The sequence below is a fragment of the Pteropus alecto genome, unplaced genomic scaffold (assembly GCF_000325575.1).
Source record: "Pteropus alecto unplaced genomic scaffold, ASM32557v1 scaffold69, whole genome shotgun sequence".
Taxonomy (NCBI): domain Eukaryota; kingdom Metazoa; phylum Chordata; class Mammalia; order Chiroptera; family Pteropodidae; genus Pteropus; species Pteropus alecto.
This window is the reverse complement of record NW_006494610.1, coordinates 5,134,915-5,147,700: the sequence shown is the minus strand read 5'-3', so window position 1 is coordinate 5,147,700 and position 12,786 is coordinate 5,134,915. Positions and strand designations below refer to the sequence as shown.

The 12,786-nt window shown below is 32.2% G+C and overlaps 1 protein-coding gene and 1 non-coding gene across 2 annotated transcripts in view; one reads left to right on the top strand and one right to left on the bottom strand.

The window, feature by feature from the left end:
• Nucleotides 1-12,786, bottom strand: part of SEMA3D (semaphorin 3D) — a 110,411-nt gene that overhangs the window by 74,806 nt on the left and 22,819 nt on the right. The gene's annotated exons all lie outside the window — the stretch shown is intronic.
• LOC112474040 lies at nt 4,221-4,328 on the top strand. Its single transcript, XR_003044253.1, has one exon. It is a non-coding gene; the product is annotated as a U6 spliceosomal RNA (small nuclear RNA).

Here is a 12,786-nt window from a genome sequence, read left to right as displayed (position 1 = left end):
TGGTAATGCATTATAAACATATGCAATGAAGTGTAGCAAATAGCTCTCTGTCACAAGTATAAATTATCACTCCAACTGAAAGACAAGTGTGAATTTTTTGACAATATTTAACACATGTGGAGCTCAGATGCATCTGTCACTTAATCATTTTGTATGCATTATCTTATTTAAATCTCACAATGACCCTATGAGATAGCTGTACTTTCCCCATTTTCAAGTCAGAAAACTTATTCATATAGCCATTAAATAACATGCCAAGGGCTACAAAGCTAGTTCACAGCAGAGCCAAAATATGACTCAATGTTTGTCTCCTGAGATTCAGGGGAATGGGTGGGAGTGGTCTCAACCATACAATAAACATTATTTGGGTAAATAATTAAGAACAAGGGTCGCAGACTCCTTGGTTGGTAGCTTTTAAAGCTTTAACAGTCTTTAATTTGTCACAAAGTTTCCATTAGGGTTTTTTGTTTGTTCGTTTTTAACAAACTAAGAATTCTGTATGGAAGTTTTTGCAAAATAAGGTTCAAACAGTTACATTTCTCCATTAGCTTACAGAAAGAAATGCTCTCTGTTAAGCTATAGGCAAGAAGAAACAAGAAAAGCAAGCTCTGAGTTGCTTATATTGTTCCAAGAGTTCCCGACAAACTTTTATTATGTTTCTCACCAATGTTAACAGAAAATGTTTTAATAGGTGAGGAAAAGGAAAATATCCTGAGGGAATACATTGAAAAAGACTTGTTAAACCTGGAATTAACAAATGATTTAGAAGTCACTAATGTTTATATGATATTATCTTCATAGCAAAATTTTAGGGTTTTATGTCTGAATAAAGAACAAAGACTGGCACTCAAACTCTCTTAATAGACAAATACAATGAAATTATTGAGACCTTTAAATGAAGTAAGGTTGTTCGTTTAGAGTACTTTTTAAGAATTTACAATCCAAAGGTGTAAATAAGCAGGGTGGTTGAGCCAGCAGTAGGCTCAAATGATGAGCTAAACTTTATGTGGTTCAAAATTAGGACCTAAAGATGCTATTTATTCAAACATGGTTTTAATCACTGCAATTATACTTTCATACAGTTTTAAATAGTAGCCAGCAGCAAAATATGAATGCACTACAATGAAAAGCATACAATTCATTATTGTTAAGTATATTCACTTTGTGCAACCAATCTCCAGAATTCTTTCATTTTGCAAAACTGCAACTCTATACTTGTTGATTCTTGAATATTATAGTGATTTTTTAAAAAGACAACTTTGTATCATTGGAATGAAATTAAATGGTACATAGAATGCATGTCCATGATCTGTCAATTGGTTTGATCTTTAGCTCATTTTCCTTGGTCTCTAAATCTAGATTAATATTTCTTTGCGTCCTTTCAATATGCCACATTCTGTTCTTTTCTGTTTTTAGTGTGGTCAAATTTAAGAAATAAATTTAGAACAAATATTTATAGATTTGTTCAAACCTGAATATCTTATTGGTATTAATTGTATAGAAAAAAAAGAAAAATAAAGAACGCTTTCATATTAAATAAATGAGACTTAAAAAAGATAAATGTCATCACAGTATTCTATTTTTACCTTAAATTAGTGTATTATGTGATTGAGTTAAAGTAAATTGTGAGATAAGTGATTGTTTCTAAAATTTATTGTGAATATATATATAGTGGCTCAAAAATGAGGGAGTTATTTAAAGACTGACAAAATGTGGAAGCAATTTTTATATCATTTTAAAAATGATATAAAAGTTCTAAAGTTAGCACAGAGTCATTGCTGTTCATTAATCATTTGTCCATTAGGCACATATTATGAAAGGCCTTCTGTAGCCCAGCAAGATGTGGCATTGATGCACTAAGATTTGAGTCAGGAAGACAGCTCTGTAAATAAATGCAGAAACTACATTTTCACAGGAGATACAAAGTAAGAAGAGAGCACTGAAGATGAAGCCACCATGCTCAAGGAACATTGAGGAACAGCAAGCAGTAAATGAAGTCTTTTCCACTCCCAACTTCTGAGCCATTGTTTTAAATTACTTGCTCTTAATAGTTTCGAATCTAATGTAATAGCTTAGTTTAAATAGTTTCAATTCTATTTTTTTAATTAAGGACTTGATGATAAAATAGTAATTGTAGATTTTTTTTCTCTTCGAAAAAGAATTCAAATCTCTAAAAGAAGTTTTAATGGTTTTGTTGGACATTTTCAATGATTAATTCTAAGTCATGAAATTGTACATTCAATAGTGTCATCCTAGAAGCAATAAAACTAAAATTACAAGCTTCAGAGAATCAGGATTTGAAAAGTGAGTAAATGTTATATAAAGAGAATGAGTTGGACTACAGAAACCAATTTTGGTAAATCTATTTTCCGTTTATAAAGCAGACTTTTTAAATCTTCAAGCCTATAAATTCTAGAGCTTGTTAAAAATATAAATTATCCTTGGATCATTATTATTATTGCAGAGGAATTCTAAGATAGTATCATGAAGATAATTTTACTTAAGGTAACATTCAAGCCTTAAAAATAAAGATTAGTTGGAATTACATATTGGCTTCTTTTGACACAATGCTGTCAAGAATCTAGAAATCACAAATAGAATTACCTTAACAATAACAACCTAGGAGATATCTGATTGTCTTCCAGACTCTAAACATTTATTTAAAAAAGAAAACTCATTGTAGTTGTGCCAATATCATTTTAATTATGATTTATGGTGAAATTTTCTTTTACTTGCCACCTAGTCCTTAGAATAAAAGGTTTATTTTTTTAAATATTCCTTTTGATTCTTTATTAGTAAAGAATGTAAAGGAACAGAATTTTCCTTGATTTGATCTAAAAGCAAAAGAAAGCAAAACAAAACAAAACAAAAATAATAATAGCAAGCCATACTTTCATATTTACATAGCGTTTGTAGAAATATGCTTAAGTTTTGTTCTTCAATCATTTGAAGTGATTATATGTGACATGTTTCTATATCTATCTATATAAAAGCATTCTACTATTTTTATATTCTTCTAGTCATGTGTGTATGCGTGTGTGAGTGTGTGTGGGTGTGCGCATGTGTGTACATGGTTATGGGGGGGAAACAGTAATAGAGAGAGAAATAGAGACAAGACACACAGGTACATAGAGGAAGATACAGAGATGTTAATTCTGATTGGGTGTAAAATAACATATTTCATACACAGCCTCAAGTTTCAGCATGGTTTACACAAAAGCCCAAGGAGTATCTAAAATCCAGTCAACACACTTTGAGATTGCCTCACTCCCAGACAGAAATCACCTCACACTTAAAAATACAATGTCTGCAATATCTATAAGAAGCTTTCTTGATCATTAGGTAATGTGAACAGTTTTGAGGCAGTGATTATCAATATCCTCATTCTGAATTCATCAGCAATAAAATTGCATATCCATTTTCTTGCACTTTAGTGTCTTGCACATGCAGTATCATGCCATATTAAAAGTGACATTAGGCAGGACAAGACACATACTCCCTTTCTAAAAATTGATGCAGCTGTACCACTCCCTTAGACTCTTACCCACAGATACTTTTCTTTCACTTATCAAAGAAAGACATACCATAATTGGAGATGCCACTTGCATAACTACCATATTATAATTGTCTTGAAATATTTCTACAGAACACTAGTTCTTAATTAATATATGATGTACGAGATACAGGTTTTAAAGCTATCATTTTTGTGAGGATTAGTTGTTGGGACCTTGGAGCTTAGACACCAAGGATCTCAAACATGTAGAAAGCTAACTGCTGCTCTCTCCTCCCACATGCAGGATGACATCAGAGATCAAATAGATCTCTGTGGATCCAGATGAGCCCAAGAATCCCTCTCAATATAATTATCTGGGGAGTAACCACTAATTTTACCACTACTAAATACTTAAGGGGTTGCAAATTGATTTTAATGTGAGTGGTAGTCAAGTTGATAACAGAAAACTACTGTGGAAAATAAAAGTAAATAAATCTATAAGATTTCTTCGTTTGTAAGTGATAATTTATGTGAATGTTTTAAAATAAGTATGTCTGATAAGTAGGTCCCTATATCCTATATTTTACTGACTTAACCATGTTAGTATGTTTATGTTCATAATATTTCAAAATATTTCACAATAAAAATTTATTATCTCAGAAGGATTGATTTTTGCATGTTATACTTAGAAGAAACAAATATTAACCTCTAAATATATATATGTGCAGTGTTCTCTTCAGTGGCACATATACTAAAATTGGACCCATACAAAAAAAAAATAGCATTGCCCTTGAGACAAGATGATACACAAATTCATGAAGCATTCCATATTTTTTTAAAAGAATAAGAGTAAAAATATGCATATATATTTTTCTTTTAGAGTTATAGAATATATATTACCAGCATGAAAAGAGGTAATTCTAATGAAAATTATTTTTAGTCGTTTTACATATGTTCATTTACTATAGTTATAGTTTAAACACATTTTTGTAAAAGAGATTTAATATTAATTTTCTAATGAAAATATAGAGGGAGCTTCATGCATTTAAAAATACAACCTTTGATCTAGTTATCTTATATTGATTTTATTTGCTTACCTTTATCCAAAATTCAAAATATATTTTTTGTTAGTTTATTGAAGCATTTTTATATCACTTTGCATACAAACTGGCAGGAGGAACTCACAAGTAAAATACTGCAATGTCCCTACCAATTATTTTCATTCATAATTTATATAATTAATTAATAGTTATCATTTGGTAAGTTGAAGATGTCAGGCAATTTATTTTTAATTATTTAATTTTAGTCAAGTTACAGAAACATTCAAATAGTGATAAGGCCTTAAAACAACATCCTAAGGAAATTCTAATTATATCTGCTCCTTGTTTCATCTTTGGAGAAGCAATTTAATTGATTCAAGTTAGCAAGTGCAAGGTCAGTCAAATCCCTTTGGCCTAATTCAGAGATGCCAAAATAACTGAATGGAAGTTACAACTTGTTCATAAAACCTAATTAAAGGCAAAAATTCAGAGCCCTAAAAATGTAAGTCACTATCTCTATCAAAGAATAGGATTCAAGTTTTTGAATGGCTGCAAAAAAATTGGAAAAACGTTGCCCTAAATGCCACATGGTACAAGCATTTGAGCAACCAAGGGAGCAGTGACTACTCTGGGTTCCATGGTCAGAGAGAGTAGGTGACCTGAGCTCCAAGAGTGAAGTACTGAAAAATAAGGACAAGGGCGCCAAAGGAAATGTTTGCATAATAAAACTAGCTGAGATAGAAATTGTGACAGATGGGAAGTTAAATTCTTAAGTTTTGGGTCTGATCTGCCCTTGTAGCTTCCTTCATGAAGTCTTGGGTGAGAATAGTCTCTCCTTTTCTTTTATGACAGCTCGAAGCTTCTTTTGCATTTAGCTTTCTTCTTGCAACTATCTTAGAATTCTAATATACTTGTGTTTATCACATCCATCTGCCTTTCTTTTTGCAAGTAAATTTGTTTTGGGATCTTTTCCTAGGAGTAAAGAAAAAACAACATGCAGTGGAATTAGAGGGCGTGAATCGAGGTCCTGATGTACATTTGTTAATGTTGAGCTTTCAAATATTATCTCAGTTTTATTCTCAGAATGAGCTTATTCTGCCTGGAATATATCTGGCCTTCTCTGGATGGTCTTAAAAGTAAGTGTCCATGTTTCTATCATCGCCCCAGAAAAGCCTTCTCTGAAGCCCAATTTAAAAGTAGTTTTCCAAGAATATCACATTTTTAAAAATAACACTTTCAAAAAGTGATATTTTCCTGTTTCCTTTTTTCTTCTCCATCACGCCACCCCCCTCTAATTTAAAGATATTCTCTACTATATTCCCAGCATCTAGAAGAGTGCTAAGAACATAGTAGGGATTCAGTAAATATGTACTGTAAGAAAGTGAGAGACATGCTATTGAATCATAAAAATTAAAAGAAATTTTTAGAAATCCACAAAAGAATTAGTATTTTTGAATTTGTAGTGTAATTATGCTCACGTCTAGATTTCAAAATTTTGTACAGACCACAGGTCGCAGTGTCCAATATCTTGTTAAAGTAGCATATGACTCATTAAAGTTTAGTGGCCACTGATCTTGAGTGACAAGGGACATTGTTTCTTCTTCCTACCCTCTTTAGCACCTGGCACATATCACATAAATAATAAGCACTCAGTAATTATTACAAAGTGATCTGCGGAGTGTCCCTTAAAATGAAGATAGAGAAAGAGTTCTTGTCAGAGTTCTGGCGGGAGTGTGAGCAGTCTGACAACATCCTGACAGTCCGTTACAGTGACCAGATGGGACCTGCACATCAGCACCCGGGCTGGGGAGCCAGCACATCCATGAACGAGGCGATTGTTTTACCTCTGTGATTACTAGACAGCATGTGTTCCACAGGCAGTAGGAACAGATTAATCACCATGAAACTAAGCAGGGTGCCTTACACAAAAAGTTAATTTATTGCGATGTCCACATAGTTTCTAAGTATTCATATTTTCTTAATTTCAAGTATTAACTAAGAATAAAAAGGGTAGCAATTTTTCTTTTACCAATAACTTGATTTTAAATAAGAAATTATTTATTCTGAGTCTTTCCCTCTAAATAATAGACTTACAGGGTAAAGCATTAGATGAGGTCTTATTCAGCTATGAAGTGAGTTAATGAACTAGAGTCAGAAGGTCATTCTGATTTATAAAAGCATCTCTGCTTATACTCATATAAAGCAAGCAAGTGCAGGATCATGTATGAAAACCCTCTTGTTTTAGACTTTCTTACAGAAAGAAAAATAACAAAGTCCTTTTCACGCTACACAAAGAAGGGAGTTTAAATATTCCACTTAAAATTATTATATTTAAAATTATAAACTAGTTTAGCTTATTTTCCTAATAAAAGTGCTTAAAAATTGGTACATAGTTTGATGAATTTCAAGTAATCTGACTAATTGTTGTAATTAAATACCTAGTGTTCATGTTCAATAAGAAGAAAAATAATATAAAAATTACACTATGATTGCTAGGTGGAAGAAAAAATCCATCTCATTTGTAAATGTAGAATTACTTTATTAATATTCTACTAAAAAAAAAAGTCCTCTGAAGGTGTCCTAGTTCTAGCTTAAGTATTTCATCTTTAAGTTTATCCAATGTTTCTTTTTAAATAATTTGATTATTTTTTGATTAAATAACCAACAGAGTAAACTTCTTTTTTTAAACTTAATTCTATAGTTTATCAGTAGTAACATCAGCACAATTGTTTCAAAACCATAAATAATTATATTAACATTAGTAAGAACCAAGATTTTCAGTGTAAGAAAAAAGAGATACAAGTAAAAATAATGTTTCATTTTTTCCAACTTTACTGAGATATAATTGATGTATAACTTTGTGTAAGTTTAAGGTGTACACTGTGATGATTTGATACACATATATGTTGTAAAATGATTATGACGATAAAGTTTAGCTAACACACCTATCATCTCACATAATTACCTATGTGTGTTTGTGTGTCTGTGTGTGTGATAACATTTAAGTTGAACTCTCTCAGCAACTTTCAAGTATGTAATACAGTATCATTAGCTATAGTCACCATGCTGTACATTAGATCCCTAAACTTACTATCTTCTCAGAATAAAGTTCTCAAGCAAATATGGGGACTTAAATTTTAGCAAGGTGAAATAAAATTCTCAGGTTATTCTATTAAAATATGAAGTTAAGTAGGCTATATAGTGTATATATTGCTTTGGTGCATTGCTTTTTTATTTTTAAAAACCACAGGAAATCTTCCTTTTTTTTCTCCCTCCAGAAACTTATTTACTATATTTCACATTGAAAACAAACATAAATTACTTTAAAGAGAAAAAAATTTAAATATTATACTGCTTTTGCCTTCAATACTATAAGGTTAGTTAATCAGCTTTTGTTGGGGCACAGTTAAACGTCTTCACTTTTGCTTAGCTACCACAGTAATTCTTTGAGCATTTTATGTGCAATATTTAATTTTGACAATATCGGTTTCAAGAGAAAATATTTTTATTAATAAAATAAAAAGGAATACATATGACTAAGTATTATCTCAAAATGATAAACTATTTAAAGATAAATTCTGAAGATTATTTAAAAATGGATCAATCCACATCCAACACTTTCATATAGATTTTCTGCTGGAACCCAACAGAAATACTATTGAAAACCACAGGAAATGATGTAAAACAGCAAATGTTTTGATTGAGGCTATTAATATCCAGAAGGTAAATAATATTAATAAAAATATTAACATTCTCCATTTGGTTATTCCTATAATTCTAGTGCGTATACTTCAGGAATGACATACAATGAGCTCGCCCATTACATTTGGAGGTACAGCAAACATTCTTTTGTGAACTTACGGCTTTGATAGTATAACAAGATGTCAAAAGAGAAGTTTTAGCTGAGAAAACATTCAAAATGAGATGCGAGCTCAAGACACAAAAATTTTCAAAGTAGGTGGCTAAGATTCATTTAGATGATTTCACCCATGTTTAAAGTATAAGATAGTTGGAAACTGGAGATTAGAAAGTTTTTTTTCTTTCCCTTGAGGAGAATATTTGGTCTGAGACAGTTCTATCATGTGTCCTACAACCCCAAGTGCAGAGAGCAGGTGTCAAGGAAAGGGCTTTCAGGGACCTCGAAAAGCACATGCTGTTGAACATGCCATTTGTGGGATATTGTGGACTAATGTATAATGGCTGAGAGAGAGATTGACAAGCTGCAGTGAATAGAGAGGACAGGCTCAGTGTCTATGCTGGTATCAACCCGCACAGAGGATGTCCACGAAAATGCACATGACGGCTTCTCATGGAACAGATGGGAGCCACGGTCACTCAAAAATGGAATGGCATGAGGTCACCCTAGGTCTTGTTCAAGAGTGTTGAGAAAAGACTGCAAAAGTTAACACCTGGAGGAACTGCAATCTGTCACAGGATAAAGAATGAGAATATACCAGTCAGAGGAGAAATGCAGTCATGCTAATCCAGAGAACAGTAAGAGAAAGAACTCCAGAAAGAGGAAATTCCAAAAACTCACAATGGTGCCTATGAAAAAAATTCACTCAAACATCTGACAAGGCCAGAAAGTTGAGAAGTCCCTCGGACAATGACAATAGAGTAGATACTTCTCTAAACCTTTCTCTTCTTCACTTCTCTTGATTTGACTCAAGAAGGGTCATACACTATGTTTAACAATCTTAGGGACAAGGACGAGTGCTAGGTAGGGTCGAGAGAGAAGCCTCAGAACGTCTCGCTACTCCGAGACCTTCCCTTATATGGCATACCCAAGTGGGGACAGGTAGAGAGAAAGAGATTAGATTTCAAATGAGGTTGAGAATTTTATTACATTAGATTGGACCTTTTAATTGCTAGATAACAATGGTTTGTACCTAAAAGTAACCTCAAAAGCCTTGTGCCCTGTGGCATTATCGAACACGTCCAGAAGAAAAACTGGTCCCACAAAGTAGATTGAAAGGGAGTGCAAGAGATAAATAAAGTTGTCTATTATTATACTTCGTAAGTTGACATACCAATTGCTATTAGATTAGTAGGTGAAATAAATAATAATCATAGTCCCCGAGTAAGTTTATTTCTCATTGGTTTGTCTACTCTTCTGCTTCTATAGGCCACTTGAAAATAAAGAGAGAAGATAAAAAGAAACAAATGCTTTAATAAAATGGATACAAAAGCAGTGCTTAGTTTAATAAATTATTCCCTTTGTGATCTGTCTGCTTACATGCTGATTTAGAAACTCACTCTGCCCATGCACAGTTTGAACTGCTTCCAAACTGAGTAATATTTTCAGATGGAAGGGTCCCAACAATTCATTAACTCAGAAGCTCAACTAACTAACATAACCAAATAGAGAGTACTGGACATTTTTTATGTCAACTATGACTCCATTGAACAAAGAAAGAAAGAAAGAGGGAGAGATTTTCAGCTTGTATATATTACTCCCGAAGTTTACATAGAGAGGACTCTGGATTTTATGTGAATGATTGCTAGAACTACTTAAGGGTGGCTGAAGTGGAGAATGTTCACTTGTAGTCACAGTGACAGCATGTAGTTTGAAAACATTTTTTCAAAAATCTTAGATCCTTAAACCATATTGTACAAATGTCAAACATTTTCATTATTATGATGTCTACCTGGAATAGGTTTTTAATGTATCACTTATAAATTAATGATAAATGAATGTAAATGTCTATCTACAGCTGAATACCTTTCTTAACGGTGATTAAAATTATTTTTATATTTACTCCCTCTGACTCTAGAGATAGGGTAGTATGTTAAAGTGAAAGCAAGGAAATCTATTTTTTTTTAACTTAAACTATGAGAAATATACATATAGAGGGGAGAAATGACTCTAATAAACCTCAAGTTCCAAATGTGAATACAAGCTATTTTAAATAAACCAGTTCATTAAAACACTTAATTGGGTGATTAACAACAATCCAAATTTTATTCATCTGTTCTAAACTAGTTCAAATTCCATGCGCAAGATGTCCCCCAATCCCTGAACTCCTATAATATGTGAGCTGTCTCATTATTTTGGATATTGAAAGGTTTTTCTGATTTTCTTCCTAACTCATTTAATTGTGTTATGCTTTCTCTCCCTAACTAGGGTGTGAACAATGACAAGACCTGAGTTTTATATATTCTATTACAATGTTCTTTGTATTAACAGTAGACACTCAAATGATTTTTAAATAAAAAATAAAAAAGAAACACTGACAAAAGTAGAAGAACAAAAGAAAAACATATTCAAAATTCAGTTGCTAAAAAAGTATCCCAAGTTTTAATTCTATGAATGCACATAATTGGTTCCAACCACACACCCACACACACATTCAAATCAATCAAAGCAGCATTATTTTAGATAGAATTCTGCTAGGAAATATAATCAATAATGCTTAAGTCATATTTAGTTATTTGATTGTTTAAAGACATGTTCTCTGTATATTAAATATTAAATAGATAGTTGCTAGATACTAATAATAAAATAACGTAGTCTTTAATTCTTTCAGTCAAAATTGTAATCCTACTCCCTACCGAGAATGTCACTAGCCAACAACAGTTACAGTATCAAATGGAGAGAATTTAAAGGGTATCAGTAAACTTGAAGAAATCTGCAGCAGACTAGATTTCATAAAGTGTAACAAATAAAAATCACAGAGAGCTTTTATAGAGGCAAATAAATTCTTACATAAGCAAGAGAAGTATTTGTAAAGGTCAGCAGATTTTTATTTTTATTTTTACCATGCAGAATGGAGAAAAATAAATTATTTCAAGAACTTTTACTTGTAATGAATACTTTCCAAGGCTATCGCCTGAAAAAAAAAAAAAAAGATCCTTACAGATAATTTTCTTATGAAATTAGCTATCTTGGTAATTCTCTTCAAATAGACAGTGTGCACTCTTATTTTTTTGGCAGAGAAAACTTTTATGTTTGCATCAGATAACCTACGTTAATGGAAAGGAAAAAATATATATATCAGTTTCCTAAGTAAATTTTATCTTTCAGAAAGTTTCTATGTCTTCTCTGTAAGTGTAGTAATTAATGTGATTGATTCCTGAATGTTTCTTCCACCTGTAGTAATTGATGGATGCAAACAAATTGTAGTTACTCTACCCCTCTTTCAAGTTTAAGAATTGGAATTGACATGTTTCTGGCCAATCAGATGTGAGAAAGCATTCTGCAAAAGGTTTTCTTGCTCCTAAGAGACATAAAAAGTAATGGTTTTTCGTCCCTCTACATTTCTTTGCTATATGTGATCCATGAAAGTGTTGCTGCCATCTTGCTACCAACCTAAGAATAATGCCAACACCGAGAGTGGCAGACAGAAGACACAGAAAGAACTGGGTCCTTGACAACATCATTAAGCAGGTGATATTACCATCTCCATAAACTACAAGTGAGGGAGCAATGAACAGTGGATAAAAACATAGGGTAAAAATGCGTTGAGAAGAGCTTTAGAAGTTAATAGAAATCTGGAGTTCATTCAAGTTCCTCAGAAATCAAGAACTGCCAGAAGTGTAGAAACCTAAAAAAAATATAAGATTTTTATTTTTTTTAGGAGATAACATTGATGGTCATGGGGAATGGATTAGATAGGAAGAAAATGGAGATTCCCTTTTATAAGATAAACCCAACTAAATAATGGTATTATCACTTACACTAGAGAAAAATATTGAAATGTTTGCCACTTTATCAGCTTGTCCTGTCAGCTGAGGTTTTTGTTAGAATTGCGTCACAGCTCAGTTCTTCCTTTGTCTACTACTATTTCCTTAGTGACCATCTTACACATGTTGATCCCAAGAATACTACCTTACAAATATCCTATAAACTAATCTTCATCTCATAATTGGCTTCTGGGGGAACTCAACCTACCAGAAAACAGTCAGGATTGGTAAATACAGTTCCATATCCATGTACTTCCCTTGGAATGGGATCATTTCTAGTTGATTCTGATGGCTCTGTTTTGGTCTAGTGTTGGTGGAAGGAAATGTTGAATCAATGTGCATATTTGCCCCAAACTTGTTCCAGAGAGAAATACACAATTTATTTTTTAACTAAAAAGAGGTCTTAGGAGCAAATTTTAAAAAGCCTCTTAAATTGCAAGGTATCACATTCCCCATGATGTGCCTTTATACTTTCCATTAAATCTATTAAGTCCCCATTGAAATAGTCCATCCCCTCCAAAAAAAAAAAAAAAAAAAAAAAAAAAAAAAAAAAAAAAAACAAACTCTTCT